Raw genomic sequence first — 16,358 nt, 5'->3', positions numbered from 1 at the left:
ATGCCAGCCTAAAGTTTTTTCCATTGCAAATTTTAACTGACAGTGCAGTATGCAGGTCTGTGATCATGCATACATGTGAGTGGTGGGGGGGGGGGGGCTGCTGGTGTGGAGGTGCTCAAATCAAAATAAGGTTGAGGGAGCAAAACTTGTTTTATGTAGTTTTAAATAAACCAGACATGATGTAAACTTTGTGTGTCTTTTAATACAGGCAAATGCAAATCATGGTTGTTGTTTTTTTCAGTATAATCTAAACAATGTTAACCACAGGGAACGTTGGTTTTGAGCTTTGAATTGAGCAGAGTCACTGGGAACAGACGGCCTGGCCTGATGTCTGGTACCAAGCTGCAGCTGTAAGTTCTTCATGTCAAATAAAAAAAAACTAAAGAAAACCAAAGAAAATCTGTCTGTGATCATTGTCTATGACACTGACAATGATTCAACTTGATATCTTAAGTGTATTGAATCTTGGCTTAGTGGAACGCAATTAGTTTTACATTTTCATAAGGGGATTGTTGGGCCTCGGCGGAGGTATCCACTGTCCTGAAGTCTAGTTTTTAGTTGAAAATAAATATCCATTAAGTGACTATCTATTGCAGAGAGAGTTAAATCAATGATACGATTCCTACAACCATTTGATATTTACATTTTTCCTAACACACACACACACACACACACACACAAATAGTTTGACATCAAACCAATGGTTAACATAGATTGTCACTTGTTTTGAATGTGTGTTTTCAGCTTGTTCTATATATCAGAAATGCACCTGTTTACCTATTCCCACTCTGTCCCTTCATTCAGAAGCACACTTGAGAATGACAACAACCATTTCTTTCCTGTGAGACAGGACGGCAGTAACCAGATCCGTTCTGTGGAGATGACACAACACAGAATAATGCCTCTCTATTTCACCTGCTCCTCAGATCCGTGTCAGTAGCAGTGAATTCTGGAAAACCCCGTCACAGTTCCCCTGTTCTGTAATGAATACCTGCGGCCACATCCTCGCACTGTTCCAGCGAGCCGGTGCCACATCCAGGCCCGGCTCCAGACCAAAGAATGACCTCTGAAATTAGTGCATAAGCGCAGACACCTTATAGCGATGGTAATCCGCCACAAACTGATTATTTTCTGGTTTGATGTCGGAGCACAGCTGCGTTTATCTGGATCAAAGGAGTCATAGCTTGCGATGCATATAACTTCATGTCAGTCGGTGGTAATAGCAAAAGTATGTCTTTGTGAAACCTAAACATTTCTGGTAACTGAATATTTAAAGCCAAAGAGGCGATTTCAATTAATAGCAGGCGTGGGTGCAAGGCCCAAAAGACAATTCATGAACATAAACAGAAGAAAAACAACAGAGAAATATAAGAAAATTATCATTACAGCAATTAACTTGTCTTCTACGGCCAAAGAAAATAACATCAAATTGAATTTGACCATATATCATTCAGGTTGGCCCCTTGTGGCGGTAACCTCCAGGTCACAGTCAGATCCGACAAAACTCACACGTCCCTGACAACCAACATGGCCGCTGTCAAGAAAAGAAAAAAGTAGATGTTGAATGTTTTCCAGTAGAACTGGTCAAATGGTTTTTCGTGTTGTTGCAGGAAAGGAGAAGCTAGCATGCCCAGTTTTCAGGGTTGCGGTCACAGAGAAAGGAAAAGGCCAATCTCGAGCGTCATTACAGCTGGAAACAAGCAGCTCAACATGGAGGAGCCGCGAGGAGAAATGCGCTCGTATAAAGTTAACGCTCTTCGGCGGAGTTTGGGTTCCCAACTCTTTACAAGACCACATTCTGACAGACAATGTTACACAGGCAAGGTTTTGTGGTGAGCAGAGCTAAGAGGCTGAAATTTCATTCAGGAAAAAAGAGGATGTGAAGGAGCCTTGTTGCTGATGTGGAGCCGCAAGAACCAGAAAAAGTAAAATTATTGATACGGGACAAGATATTGAAAAATAAATAACACAGTAGGACATGTTAAGAATTGTGACGTTTTTCTCTCCGGCCTGCGATGAGACAAAAGACATAACAAACTCAGTTAAAATGAGCTGAGCTAGATACAGGGAAGGAATTACTGTCCTTGCAACCCCTGCTTGTTTTAAACTGTGCAGGATGTACTAAATAACCTATTGTACTATATATGCACTATTATATAGACAAATAACAAATCCAATTTAAACTGCCTGTAGATGTTATAATTCATTTCCTTGCATCTGTCCAATCTGTATTTGCTGAGTCACAAATCAATTTATTCCCAAAAAAATCTGACTTTTTTCCACAAATTTGTGACTTTTAATTTTACATTATTTCATATATATATATATTTATTTTACCTGATGTGGCTACTGTTTGGGATTAAATACATGATCCAAGAAGGTCAGTAAAGAATAATAATACTATTATGAAAATTGGTTAAAAATTCTGTTCAGTAAGTTTCCACAGTGACAATCATTGAATCTGGATCCTGGAGTAAAATGATTTTGTTATTTACATGAATTTGATTTGTCAATGCAGCTGGCTGACACCACACTGCCTTCACAAACCCACTGTGTCTAAGCAGCCTTTTTTCAATCTCTTAAATCCAAAGCCTAACTCCAGTCTAATATTTTGAGGTAAAATTACATTTGGTGCAGCAGGAAAACTTTGCTGTGCAGCCACTGTCTGCACACATATTCTTCATGAATGCACTAAATGGAAGGAAAAAAAAGCCAGACAAGAAACTCCACACAATGCATGCTCACAGAAACAAATGTAAACTCTGTCAAAGCACTGGATCACTGCAGTGTATTATTTTACCCGTGATAAGTTGCACGCTCCTCGCTGTATAAACCCAACCTGCTCGGATTCAGGCCGTTTAACTTCAACAGCTTTTCAAGTGGAGATTTTTTTTCCCAGTTCTGAAAGACACTGTCAATGAGGCGTGCTCTCATAATGAAGTGCTGTTTAGCATTAGCCATTCATAGCTTCAAGTGGGTAGTATAATATCCCACAGGCCGCTTTTCACCCCTTAAACCACGATAATGGCATTTTCATTTAACCCCCTTAACATATGTTAATCCGGGGATGTCAATGGGTTCTCTTAACACTCGAGCAGAGGCCGTCGGAGGCCAGAGAAGCCAGAGAGGCCGGAGAGGAGTGGAGACAAAGGGCGGCTTGAGAGGCTGCGCGGATATTTGACTTGATAAGTGAGCTCTTCCTTAAAACAAGAGCACTGTGTTGGCTCTCAGCTCTTACGGGCTATATTTAGTGTGCGTGATGGAGAGGGAGGTTGCTGCGATGTGCTGTGGATGAAGTCTGTGAGCTTTATCCACCCACTTGATGACCAGTCTAACCCATTGTTTGTTTCCCCTTCTCCTGGCCAGGCTGGGTTGCCAGTTTTTCGGGGGACTGTGCACCTCCAGCAGCCAGCAGAAGGGTTTAAACAAGGAGTGGGGAGAGGGAAAGTGATGAATATTAAGGAGCCATTGAAATGAAAATCCCAGCAGCCCCTTGGGACCAGAGCTTAGAAGTCATTGCTGAGGGGATCTCCATCTGCTTAGCTTCTATCTATCTATCTATCTATCCATCCTTCTCCTGTGTGGTATATCTGCATGTGAGGTGGTAGAGGGCAGGTTCTATGACTGCAGCTACACACGGATAAACATTGCGCTATGTGTGTGTGCATGATTTTGTGTTTGTGTGTGTGTGTGTGTGTGTGTTTAGTGTAGTATACGTCTCCTCGAGGCCTGAATGGTTCCTAGCTTTGACAGAGGCAGCCCACAAATCAGCAGGACCCGGGGGCATGCCAGCTCTGCTGAGGGGGGGAGTGAGACATATTCACTGAGACCAAATCAGCCTCAATCTGGCCTCGGAGAGCCCCGCACTACACCGCTGACTGTAAAAAAAAAAAAAATCCAAACCACCCACAAACACAGGTCCTGTGTGTTTGCGCGTGTGGGAGTTGTGTGTGTCCGCAGATGCAAGGGCCCTCCGACGGATATGAGGCCTCTAATCATTTCACTTTCCGTGAGTATTCGGCTGTAGGATTTGGTTTCCGCTGCAAATCAGTTCATACAGATGAGAGTGTTGTAGATGAGGCAATCAAACCAAATCAACCTAAGAGTATATTTTAGATTTCACTGGATCCTAAGCACCTGCAACACTCGCTGCTTTCTCTTTGACACGTGGAGGTGTTGGCTTTGGACTGATATCCTTGGTCAGACTCGATACATGTAGACCTTTGCATTGTATTTTAATACTGGAACGTATTGACCCACACAGCAAGCTCATTGTGGAGGTACTTGTTTGACTGCCAAATGAACAGGTTCTGCAGTTTTCCATGTGTTCTTGGGGTGAAACGAAAACAAGAGCCCACATCCTGAGGAGCTAAATGCAGCAAATTGCTTACGAAGATCTCCTCACAGGCTGAAAACTGTGTCTGGCTAGCGAAAGGTTTTCTACACGGCGGTCTGTTCATCGCATGTGACGACAATAAGTCCACGAAAAAACAGCTTTTATTTACTATGAAACGTTGAGAAGGAGAAAATAGAGAATAAACGCTTGACTCTTTCATCTTTTTAGGAAAAATCGAATGCCCCTATTTTGCAAAGTTCCACAATGAAAACTTCTCATAATAACATTGCTGCATTGTATAGCTGTGTGCAACGTAACCTCCTCGGCGGAAGTTCAAATGCTGTCCTCAGTCAACATGATTGCTTCAGCACTTTGACAACAGGAGATCATTTGGAACTTCGACATGCGGGCGTTACCTCAGCGATACTAAAGGGTAAAGCACAACTCCTGACGTGGCGGCGCCGGTCTGTCGTTTTAGTCGGGCGTCAGTGGTTTTGCAATGAGCCAGGGGGCACGTGGCGAATCGGAAGGTCCCGTGTTCGTCTGCTACCTCTCTGCCAGACACGGGCCATCCCAGGTCACGGCGGCTCCACAACCGATCTGTGTCATCACCGCCGCATTCACCCACTTCTCCTGACAACGCGTTACACCCCTTCCGATCCGTCCTCCATCGCCTTTTACCCCCCCCCCCCCCCCACCCACCTCCCCACTTCTTGCCTCGCCAAATCCCCCCCCTCACTTTCTCCTTTCATCCAGTCTCCCTCGCTCCTATATCCTCCTCCTAACCCCTGCTTTATTTTTGTTACCCACTCTCCAATTCCCTATTTTATTCTCCTCCTAAATCTGCACTCTTTTTTCTCTCTTTTTATATTTCATCCCTCTTCCTGTCCTCATTACTCCCCCCCTCCCCCTGTACTCTCTCTCTCTCTCTCTCTCTCTCCCATTCTCCCGTCCTCTTCCTCACATCAGAAAGTGTTGGATTTTGACATCTGCCTGCAGGAGAAGTGACCCATGAAGTAATTAGAGGAGGAATCTTGCCTTCTCTTCCTCCATCTTTCCCCACTGTCTGTCTGCTCTGAGCTGGGAGATCATATATAAAAAAAAAAAGCTGGTTATGTTTACTCCCTGATCCATCTAATTTCTGTAACGAAGGCCAAGCCGGTCTCATCTCCTTACCGCGCCACGCTTAGGCCGAGGCGTTGGGCTGGAGAGGCGCCTCAGGCCCTCGGGGCACCGTGGAGCTTCAACCACACTCTGTTTAGCGGTGGAGACGAGACTGGGACCTAACCGGATTAACTCCCCAACCAGCACAGGTGGAGGGACCCTGCTTTAAACACACACACACACACACACACACACAAACATATACACACGTGCACAGAGAGCAAGATGCTACTTTACACCATTTAATGTACCTTCAAAAAAAGTGCTGTGATGAAACATCTGTGTGAGTCTGTGTGTGTGTGTGTGTGTGTGCGTAAAAAATAAATAAAAAAGTCAAAAACTTGAGCTGCTGCAATATGAGATGAGAGAACACAATTATGAATTGCTCCGGAGCTTACGGCCACTCCGGTGATAAGGCTCAAGTGCTGTGGTATCAAATTGCCGGAGCATAGAACCCCCCCCCCCCCCCTCCCCAAATCACAACCTCCACCCACAATTGAAAATATTTGCCCCTGGATTGCAAATGTAATATGTAGGGTAATGGTTGATGTATAATGCAACAAAGTGAAGTCTGAGGGTCCATTGAAAAACACGACAGGCTGTGGTGTCAAATGTTTTCCTGGGCATCATTAGAGTGTTTTTCCATGCCTTCATTCACAGATTATTCATTTAGAAGAAGTCTTCAGGGACTTTCGCCGGTTACTTTCTGTCACTGCTGGTAAACATCCTTCGGTTCGACTCGTACATCAGTATCATTGAACGGCGCACGGCTTATTTTTCTCATTAAAAAGTTGAACAATTCACCTATAATAGTTTTGGAATAGAAAACCAAGGTTCCGCTTAGAAAGCCCGAATCAAAACCACATTGACATCAGACACAAGCCTTTAACATGATCCTGCTCAGTGGCCTGTTGTGCTTTTCACAGGAGATATTGTAATATTTAAATCGTACAGTATCAATTCTGTTTATACTGGACTTTAGTGGAGACAATTTCCCGAGACACATTGATCATCACTTGACAGATCGAGGCCAGATGACAAAACTATTTGTGTGCGTCAGTTATAAAAGTGATAATTAAATATATCTTTCATGAATCTGTTCTTTACTTAAGTACTTTTATTTTTAGGTATTTTTCACAGATCAAAAAATATGTGTACTCTACTACATTTATACCATGAGTGGCATATGTTTACATTGTTTTTTCAATTTTTACAAGTCAAATTTATGACAATGCAAATGTGTTTTGGGAGCATTATCTGCAGAATTCTATATGAATCTGACAGTCAGTGTGATTTCTGCATTAAACATATTACACTGTTTATAATGTAGTAGTTGCATCAGGGAACAGGCTACAATAAAGTACTTTCTTCCCTTTAATGAGTATATGTGCCTGACTACATTTGTGTCAGTGTATTTGTACTGTTACTTAAGTTAAATGTTGTAGGAGTATGAGAAGTTATCAAGGATAAGAGAAACCATCAAGTAAGATACATCCTCTTCTTCAGCAGCTACTACAGGGCATTACCCCACAGATTGTCATCATACGGGCACAAGGCATTCAGTTGCCTCTTCCTCTGATCTAGAAACGGTCTTTTACAAAGCACTTGCAAAGTGTCCCCGTCCCTCTGCTCCGTCCCCCCCGACAGCTCCGAGCCACAGACGCTGGCCAGAGCTCGGCCACTCTAACCGAATTGAGCCATCAATTACTACTGATTAGCCTCAAAGTAACATCTGTCCCAGGAAGCATTTAACCAATATATTCTCCATAGTGACACGCAGCAACAGAATTAACTGTCATAATAAGGTTTAATAAGGTTATTGGATTTTCGATATGTTCAAAAGCTTGTGATTTGGCTAATGGAATGGCACACACAATCCAACAGGGCACCTGACTGCCACACGTTGGCGCGTCTGTTTTTTGTTTATGCCAAGAAATATGAAGGGAAATTGAAATAGTCCAAAATGATGCGTTTTAAGCGGCAGAATGTCATCCTGTGTGTTTAAATATTTATTTTTGGTATATTGTACAGACACCTTAAACTGCGTAAAGTAGTGTTTTTGCCACCAACAAAAAAACTTGCAGTGCCAAAATGTTGCATGTTATCTACCTCGTGAGGCAGGGGGCTGGGAGGATACCCCGGAGAATAGGTGTCAGTCAAGCCTATGGAGCTGGTAAAACAATCTGTCAGTGTGATTTGCGTGCTTGCGTATGCTTGAGAGCATGTGTTTGCATGCGTGTGTGTGTGTGTGTGTGTGTGTGTGTGTGTGTGTGTTTGCACGGCTGCGTGGGTGCGCGCAGCTGCTTATGTGTTGGCGTGCGCGCGTTGGTAAAACAATCCCTCTGTGTTTTGACAGCCATGTCACATGCCAGGGATCAGTCTCAGGGGATGCTGCAATGAGAACTCCTGATTAGCCCTCTCTATGCATGATTCCTATCATTTAACCTCGGGAGCTGTGACTTACGTGCGGCGCAGACGACTTTTGCATTTGTGAGAAATCCTTTGGCGGCAGGTGCAGAGGGTCATTCCAGGGCAGGGGAAAAATGTTTTAAAGATCGCAAAAGACACAGAGGCGCAACAATTGGTTCCTTCGTCATTCAAGTAAGCTGTTGACATTATTGCTCAGGTACAACAAAGGAAAAGTCACTTGTGGTTTCATACACTTATTGCTCCAAGGGTCAATATCTATATCCACCTAAGGTTATTCCTATTAATTCAATGGTAGAAATGATAAAAGTATACTTGAAGATATCACACCTTGGCGGCCCTGTACAAACACAAAGCCTATATACTATTAACCAAAAAGTAGTTTCAGTGCAGCTATTGGAGGTCAAGTGCCTTGCTCAGGGGTTTCTCCTCAATAACTGTTGAGGGAAGGAAGAGCATTTCTTAACCTACAGTTTAGGAGCCGAAGTGGGTCAGGGGCCAGTTTCTCGCCGATCCCCCGACGACGCGAGCGCAAGTAAGTTTTCTCGAGACGTAGACCCACGATAAGGATAAATTTCTCAAATTACAGTAACAGGCTGAGTACAGGCCTGATGTGGAGTATTAATGGTTCAGAGGGGGATGCACGCGGTAATACAAACCCTATGTGCTGCAGAAAAGAAAGGGGAAGAAAAGAGTTGGTGGTTTTTCTCTTCTGTGTGTTAATGGCAGTGGCAGGGTGACATAACATAACTCTTGATTTATAAGGCTATTTGAAATGCCATCGCTCACGGGGCTGTGCTCACAGACCAGGCAGAGGAGGATCGCTGACAGCTCACTAACTTCAGGACGGTGAGACAGAAATGCCCCGTGTGTGTGTGTCTGTCTGTCGAGCATCTTTTGTTCTGTCTCATCTACTTTGTACAATCTTCTGTCTGCGTCTTTCATCTCGCTTTCCACGCGTCTTTTCTTTTATTCATGGCGGTGGCAAGAGGGTTGCGGCACCGTGGGACTTTCACAGCCCCAGCAGCACTCCTTAGCATCCGTTAAAAGTTCAGAAGACACGCTGCGCTGGGAACCTTTTTTTTAACACCAGGTGGAAACTAATACTTTTTGTCACCAAAGAAGTAAAGGCCCTTCATGAGGAAAGAAGAATGTGGACAGGCTAACAGTCATAGTCATTTATCCACCTTCACCTTTTCACTTCACCTGCTCTCCTGTCAGTTCTCCCGTTTGGGGAGATTTAGCAATATACCAGCTTGACATCAGAATGATTGAATGTGACATGTTCATTTAAGCAATTTGGTATTGTTAGCTAAATACGCCCCGTCATTTCTGAAACAAGGGTGGGGTGGGGGTGAGGGTGAGGTCAAGAGTGAGATGTGCACGCAGGTATGAGATAAGTGCATCTGGAGACACACACCTGTTTAGCCCCCAGGACTAACGCCTAGTCGAGAGTGACAGCATAGCTTTTTTGGAGCAGTTCAAATATTTCTAAAATCTTCAAAGACAAACGTCCGGGCTGGGGTCACCTATTGTCGTGCACCTAAGTGAACATATATGATACCTGGTGTACGCATGTTCACAATGCCGGAGACATTTTGGAAAACAACCTCTGTAAGGCGATCGCCGAAAAATACTTGGGAACACAATATAAGGCACAAGCGGGTTTGACTGGGTGGGAACAGAAGTAGCAGCAGCCTTCGGTAGGGGAATTCCTAAATGAAAACAAATCCCGGCAGTGTCGAACAGGGCTGGGTGTTTGTGTATTTAGGTATTTTGGAAGAATGTTGCCACTGTACATTGTCATTGTTGACAGGGTAACTGAACGCCGGATTAAACGGCAAGGGAATATCAGCGCAAGAAAAACAGGTGTTAGTGTCATTGCCTTTTGGAATATGGCTCATGAAAGGAAAACCGCAGCAGCACCTACAAATAATAATGGTTCAGCGCGGCACTTTCATTTCTGACACAACAACACTAAGTCAGGTTTGTCAGGTGGCCTGCACGCTCCTCACAGCCTCCCAGGTCGCTTCTGTGCAGAGAAAATAATCTTCATGGGTGTTCACAGGAATTTTCTCCATCAGTGTCTTGATGGAACACTTGGTTTTGTGATTCAGTTATTTATTTGAATGCATTTATGACTGCCCTTAACCCTGTTTCGGTATTTTATTGTTAACCTTAACCCTATGAAAGTGTTGGATAATATCAAATGATTTTATTTTTTGTGGTCAAGCAACAAAACCCCCAAAAATCTGCACCCTCCATATGTGGGGAAACAATACAAGTGTTGGTTATACACTTTTAGGAGGGAAGTGTAGATGTAATTTCCCATACATTGTCTCCATTGACATTTCAGAAAGTTCTTATAAAGAGTTTTAAGCCTGGAACCAGTCCGACAAGCAATGATATATATTAAGATCATAAAACATTTGATTTGGAGCAAAAAATTAATTAATTATTAAAAAATTGTAAATAGGTAAAGGCATATGACTGTGAACATAATTATTGTACACATCCCATAAACCATTGCCAATGATCCTTTCTTGAATCTAACCATATTGTAGTGATTTTCAGCCCTTAAGACACTTTTCCTTATCTCTTAAAATGTGTCTGGTACACAAAATGTAATGCTGAACCATCTGATCGTAGCCAAAATGATTTTCACAATTTGTGGTAATTACTACCATAGCACCAGTGAGCTCCCCCAGTCAGAGACATCGCTATTACACCTTAGGATTGTGGGTAGTTTAGAATTTTTCCTTGTCACGGCAGATTACAGACTTGTGGCTTCTACAGGAGCACATAACAATGTTTCACAATCCTCGCAGCTTGTGGTATGTCTACCTTGGATGGTTAAAATATTACGGCTGATCATCAAAATCTCTATACGATCAGAAAATGAATGGGATTGTTTCTCCCGTAAACATGAGCTGTATACTGGTAAGAAGTGTTCTTGTTCATAAAGGGAATACCCAGGTCCAATGAATATGGGCATAGTAGCAACCTGTAGGAACAGAGAGTGCCCTGCCTGTAACTGTGACTCACACTCTCACGCCATGTCTGTGGTTGGGCTAAATGCTCTGACCCCAGCATCAGTCACCATCAGCCCACAGACAGGCTCTCATTTTACTGTCTGAGGAATTTACCACCGTACACAATGCAAGGCGCTGCTGTAAAACTATACGACTGATCCACATCCCAAATAATCCAGAATTATTCAAATGAAGAATTATGTGAGCTGCTGATGGGAAGCAGAGCTGTGTTTACAGTAAAGGAATATAAGCACTTTGAGTGCTGAGTGCCAGTAACCTCGTGCATGGCCTGGCTGAGTTAATTATTATTTAAACTGGAGGCTGCAGTCAAATCACTGTGAAAGCAAATCCTTCTTGGAGATTCTGAGGTTGAGTTTTCCTCTGAAAACTGTTAAGAAAAGCAAATAAAACACTCTGAATGTGGTTAATCTATGCCAGTTGTCTGCACCATCTTAATTCGAGCTCCCCATCGTGAGTCATCACTGTCTGGAAAATCATGCTTCAGTCACATTAGCAGTCACCTTATGATTGTCCACTTTCCCAGTGAACAAGTCCTTCCGCTCTTGACTTTATGGATTTACTGAAACAAACATGTTTTCTCTGGATTAACTTGAGTTTCTCTCTTTGTTTAGGAGATAAAAGCTACCCAGACAAATCCATAGGAACCCAAATAACGTCAACTGTGACATCTCAGCTTTTAGCTCTCCCAAAATGTGTATCCAAACATCTCTCCCACTTCGCTTTCTCTTTAAACACACAGAGCTGTTATCACCCTTGCTTCCTCTTCCCTCCTTCCCGCTCCCTCCTTCTTTTTTTTTTCAAAGCATGAGAACAGGGCCTGGGCGATTAAGGAATCCTAGCCCTGGCTAATCACCCCGGACTGGAGCACTTCCGCTGTGCTGATTACCGAGGAAACCATTAAGAAGAAGAAAGTGGCTGGATCTTTCATCCTGGTCGGCTGGGCTCTGGGGAGGTCAGAAAGGGGTGTGTTTGATAGGCCATTTACCCTTCCTGTTCTTATTATTCCAGCATTTCCTCTATCTGGACTCAACACGACTGCAGCGAGCGGAGCCCAGGCCCATCTCACCCTCCCTCCCAAAGGGCTGTAATCATTGCCATACTGGCTTCCTGCACTCGCCGGTACATATGCATGACACTACATTGATTCACACACATGCACCCCTCACTTTCACACCCTCAAACAAGGCTCACTCCTGCCCCCCCACCTCTTCCATCAGTACAGGGTCTAGTTGAGCAGCCGTGACCCTGGAAGAAACAGTTTACATACATATACAAGTAGCGCCCCCTTCCTCCCCTAATTTCCGCCCCTTTCCACAAAAAACAAAACCAGCGTATTTGCGTGCACCAAGGCCTCATGGGTACTGTCACAGATGGTGCTAATGATGTGTGCCTCAGCAGAGGCAGCGCCCTCGTTCGCGCTAGACTGGTGACATATGCTCAGTCGCAGGGCCATCAGTGGAGCACGGCAGCCCCCAGTGTCCAAGAGACACCCCTGTAACCCCTCCACGACAGCGACACAATGACAGATACAGACCCTAAACAAACAGAGGGCTCGGCTCTGCCTCTTTTCTCTCTTCATTGTATTTCAATCTGTTGGATTCTCAGTGCCCCCCCCCCCCCAACCCCTCCTTCTGTCTGTCTTTCCCGGTTACTTCTCCCCTCCCGTATGTTGTACATCGCTCCTATGCCTCTTCCCCTTGTGTCCCCACTGAGCCTGGCTTGATGGATGACCCTTTGCTTTAGTGATTAGGGTCCCCGTGGGGGCCCCTTCCCTCCTCCGTAGGAATCTGGGTACAGTGGAGTGACAGAGCAAGTTCAGGCCACCGTCTGGCCGCCCGAGTGCGAGCATGTGCGGAGAGGATATCAGGGGGATTTCTATAGAAGGGTGACAGGACATATCAGCCGAGTGGTGTCTCTTGGTTGGTAATTGAACGGAGCACTAGCATGTCCCCGAGTCCTGCGGTCTTCCCCTCCACCGAAGCCGTGTCTGCCCAGTGTTGCAGAGGGACTGAGATGAGACCAGATGTGTGGCAGTGTTATGATTTTACTTTTCCTCCAGGCTCTACAGATGTTGTATCTACAAAAATATATGAACAATTAGAGTCAAATTTGAAAGTTACAATTGAGAGATTATTACCATTGTCACTAGATTAAATAGATGATACTGTACCCCTTTAATTATCTCCCGGTATTCTTCATACATTTCAATACAGTGTATTGTTACAGTGAAGGTGAAACCCATGCAATGACATTTTAAAAAGAGGGGAATTCCTTGGACATGAGGGAAACCAAAAAGACCAATGCCCGTCATTATTCCTGTAACCCAACCTCCTTAGTATTACTGTAATTTCACACTGATGCACCATGGGTATTAATGGATCTCTAGAGACGTTTTGTACTGTACGGCGATGACACATCTGCATTTTGTAAGACTGCATTCCTTCAGAAAGTTGTGAAAATGCTAAAAGGTAGTTGTGGACAAATTACCAAAAAAACGGTGTGAGCCCGTGGGGGGGGGGGGCGCGAAGTGGAATCATTCGAAAGTGTTGGAGTGAAAATACTGTGTCATGTTTCTGTAACCAAGACCATGTAACCATAGACGTCTATTGTTGAAAATGAAGTAGAAAGCCAGTTGTCTCACCATTTGTTTAGAGGGGATATTTAGCTGATGAGCTCATGCCAAGATTGACTTTTCCATGCAGATGGATTAGTTCTATGGGTGCAGTAAAAAAATTATAGTCATGATTTGCACGTACAGAAAAAAATGTGTCTAAAAAAAAGTAAACAGTAATTATTAGCCTAATTGTCCTTAATTGTCTTGATTCATTTTTGTTGGTTCTGAATTTCCAAGACAATGACTCAATCTGTCAAATAACAGAGGTGATACATTTAAGGATGTTAACTTAAGAAGTTGAACAGTAGGTTCAATTTCATAAATATATATATAAAACGAATCATAAAAAAGGAAAGAAATCTGAATCTGGCCGGCTGTGTAAAAAAACTGCCCTGGTGGTCTCAACCGGTCATACCGATAATGGACACCATGTGAGGAACCCCTGGTCCCACAGACAGAGGAAAGAAGAGGTGGAATATTTACGTTCACAGATCTCACATCCGGAGATAATCTGCTTTATCCTTAGATGATCTTTAGTCGGTTAAACACAATGGCTGCACTGTAATTAATGACAGGGAAGCTTCAGCATGCTGACCCAGGGAAGTTTGTCGTATTACTGTATGCTGTCTGTTCAGAAGCTTAGGCTGGAGCCAGTCTCATCTGCTGCATCTGATTTATGTAGAGTTAAGCAGGAGACATACCAGTGGACAGTGGGAACAGTGGTGATTGGTGGTCTTATTAGCTTCTATTAAAACCTTTAGGGGTATTGAATGGATAAGCCTCCTGACACAGGTTTTGATCAAAGTACAAGAGCCTGAAAAGTTTATGGAAACACAAGATGTACATGCCCAAACGGACATATGCAGGAGTTTAGATTTAAAATTGTGTTGTGGAAAATCAGCTGACACTTGGTTTAGGTGTCAAATGGGTTCAATATATATATACAGTATATATATATATATAAAAAAAAAAATTGAGCAAAACCTTTCCCACAATTTCAACTGCAAAGTCCATCCAGGCCTTGGCAAACAAATATACAATTTTCCACTCAAACCTGATTATTAGTCTAAATGAGGTTATGTGTGAATATGTGAATATAAATATGAATATGTGAATATAAATTCACAAAGTAAGGGAAGTAATTTTTCCTAAGCCAAAAAATGACTTCCATCCATACCTTGAATACTGGTCTAAATGGTGATGGAATTATGCATTCAAATTTTTTTTTTAGAATATGTATTTTCGGTTCATTCCAACTTGGCATTTGTATTTAAACAGTGTTAACCTCTTAAGAAACGGGTGAAATTCGGATAACATTGCAACAACACAAAGGTGGATTAAATGAGAAATTAAATCAAGCATCTGCTTACTTGCATTCTTTGTTGACCAACAAAGCAAAGGAGGCGTAATTTTGACGTCTAACCCACGACCAACAAAACCATATTATGAGACCCATGTCTGAATCCCACTCTGGGAGTATAGGCCATCTTCAATAAAATCAACTCTAAAAACAATATATGGTCATGATATATACAATTTCAGTTAAGTTTTTATCTTGCAGAGTTAAAGATATTTTCTCTATTTCCTTATGCGATAAAAAACTCATGACTGAACTAGCTGATGATTTACAATGTGTAATTCTATTACCAGTATAGGGACTTGAAGCACATGTATACCCTGGTTTTGAGTATCCTTTCCACTATAAAACTTCCACTACACATGAGTCAAACAGGTGTTGTCACACTAGCATGCATGTGTGTTCATCTCCCACACTGAGACGTGTGAGATCTCTTTCTCTCTGTGGCCTTTTCATTTTTCACCCCATCGCCGACTAGGCCGGCGGACGCGGGAGGATTTGTGAGGTTTATGTGAAAAGCACACCTGGTAGAACAGGAGACCTGTAACCACAACACTCCACTAAAGGACCCCCCTCCCACCTCCATCTCCATCTCCACCCTACCTTCGCCTTCCACCCCCAACACCTCTTTCTCCACCCATCCCTTCGTCCTCCCTTCCCTCCTTCCCAGAGCCCTCGGGGGAGAGATGGATCTGTGTCTGGGGCTGGTGAGGTCACTCTTGGCAACCCGAGGTGTCAGAGTTTAGACGAGTGAACTGGAAGACCCATCTCATCTTGTTTCCAAGGCATGCAGACTCTCTGGTTTATGTCTCCGTGTGAAAGCCGACACAGTTTCTGTCGAGTACTTTTATTATTTGCATTGAATATATGCAACTGCAATATTATTTCAAAAAAGACATTTTCAATCTTCATCTTTTATCGGGTTTCCTTTCTTGTGGGGACGATGAAAAGAGCATAGTGGAAAAAATACAGTCAAACAAAACATAATGGAGAACAGGAGGGGCATGTGTTTCTAGAGGTGGGGATTAAACAATTGAAAATCAAACCTGTGAGCTGAGCCAAATTTTCACTAAAGCCATGACAGGAAAAAACCTGGCCTGTCAAATCAAATAACATAAGACAATTTAGATGCCCAAGTAGAATCAGCCTATTAAAATTCGGCATAGAACAACTTTAAGTTGTCTTTCTAGTTGTTATTTTTAGGTATAGATCTTGGAAAGGGCAGCAATCGGTTAAAGTTATTTTAAAGTGTGCACACTGTTAAGAGGAGATGTCTTGTGTGCTTTAAATGTATAGTCCCTGTCCTACAGTAACACAGACATGAAGACAGACAGCCCTTCTCACACTGACCAAGCAGCCGGCTGGATCTGTTTTTTGAGGGTTTAGGCCTCGTTCTGTACAGTTGAG

Source organism: Platichthys flesus, chromosome 21 (genome assembly GCF_949316205.1).
Source record: "Platichthys flesus chromosome 21, fPlaFle2.1, whole genome shotgun sequence".
Lineage (NCBI taxonomy): Eukaryota > Metazoa > Chordata > Actinopteri > Pleuronectiformes > Pleuronectidae > Platichthys > Platichthys flesus.
The sequence above is the reverse complement of the archived record's forward strand: the minus strand, read 5'-3'. Positions refer to the sequence as shown.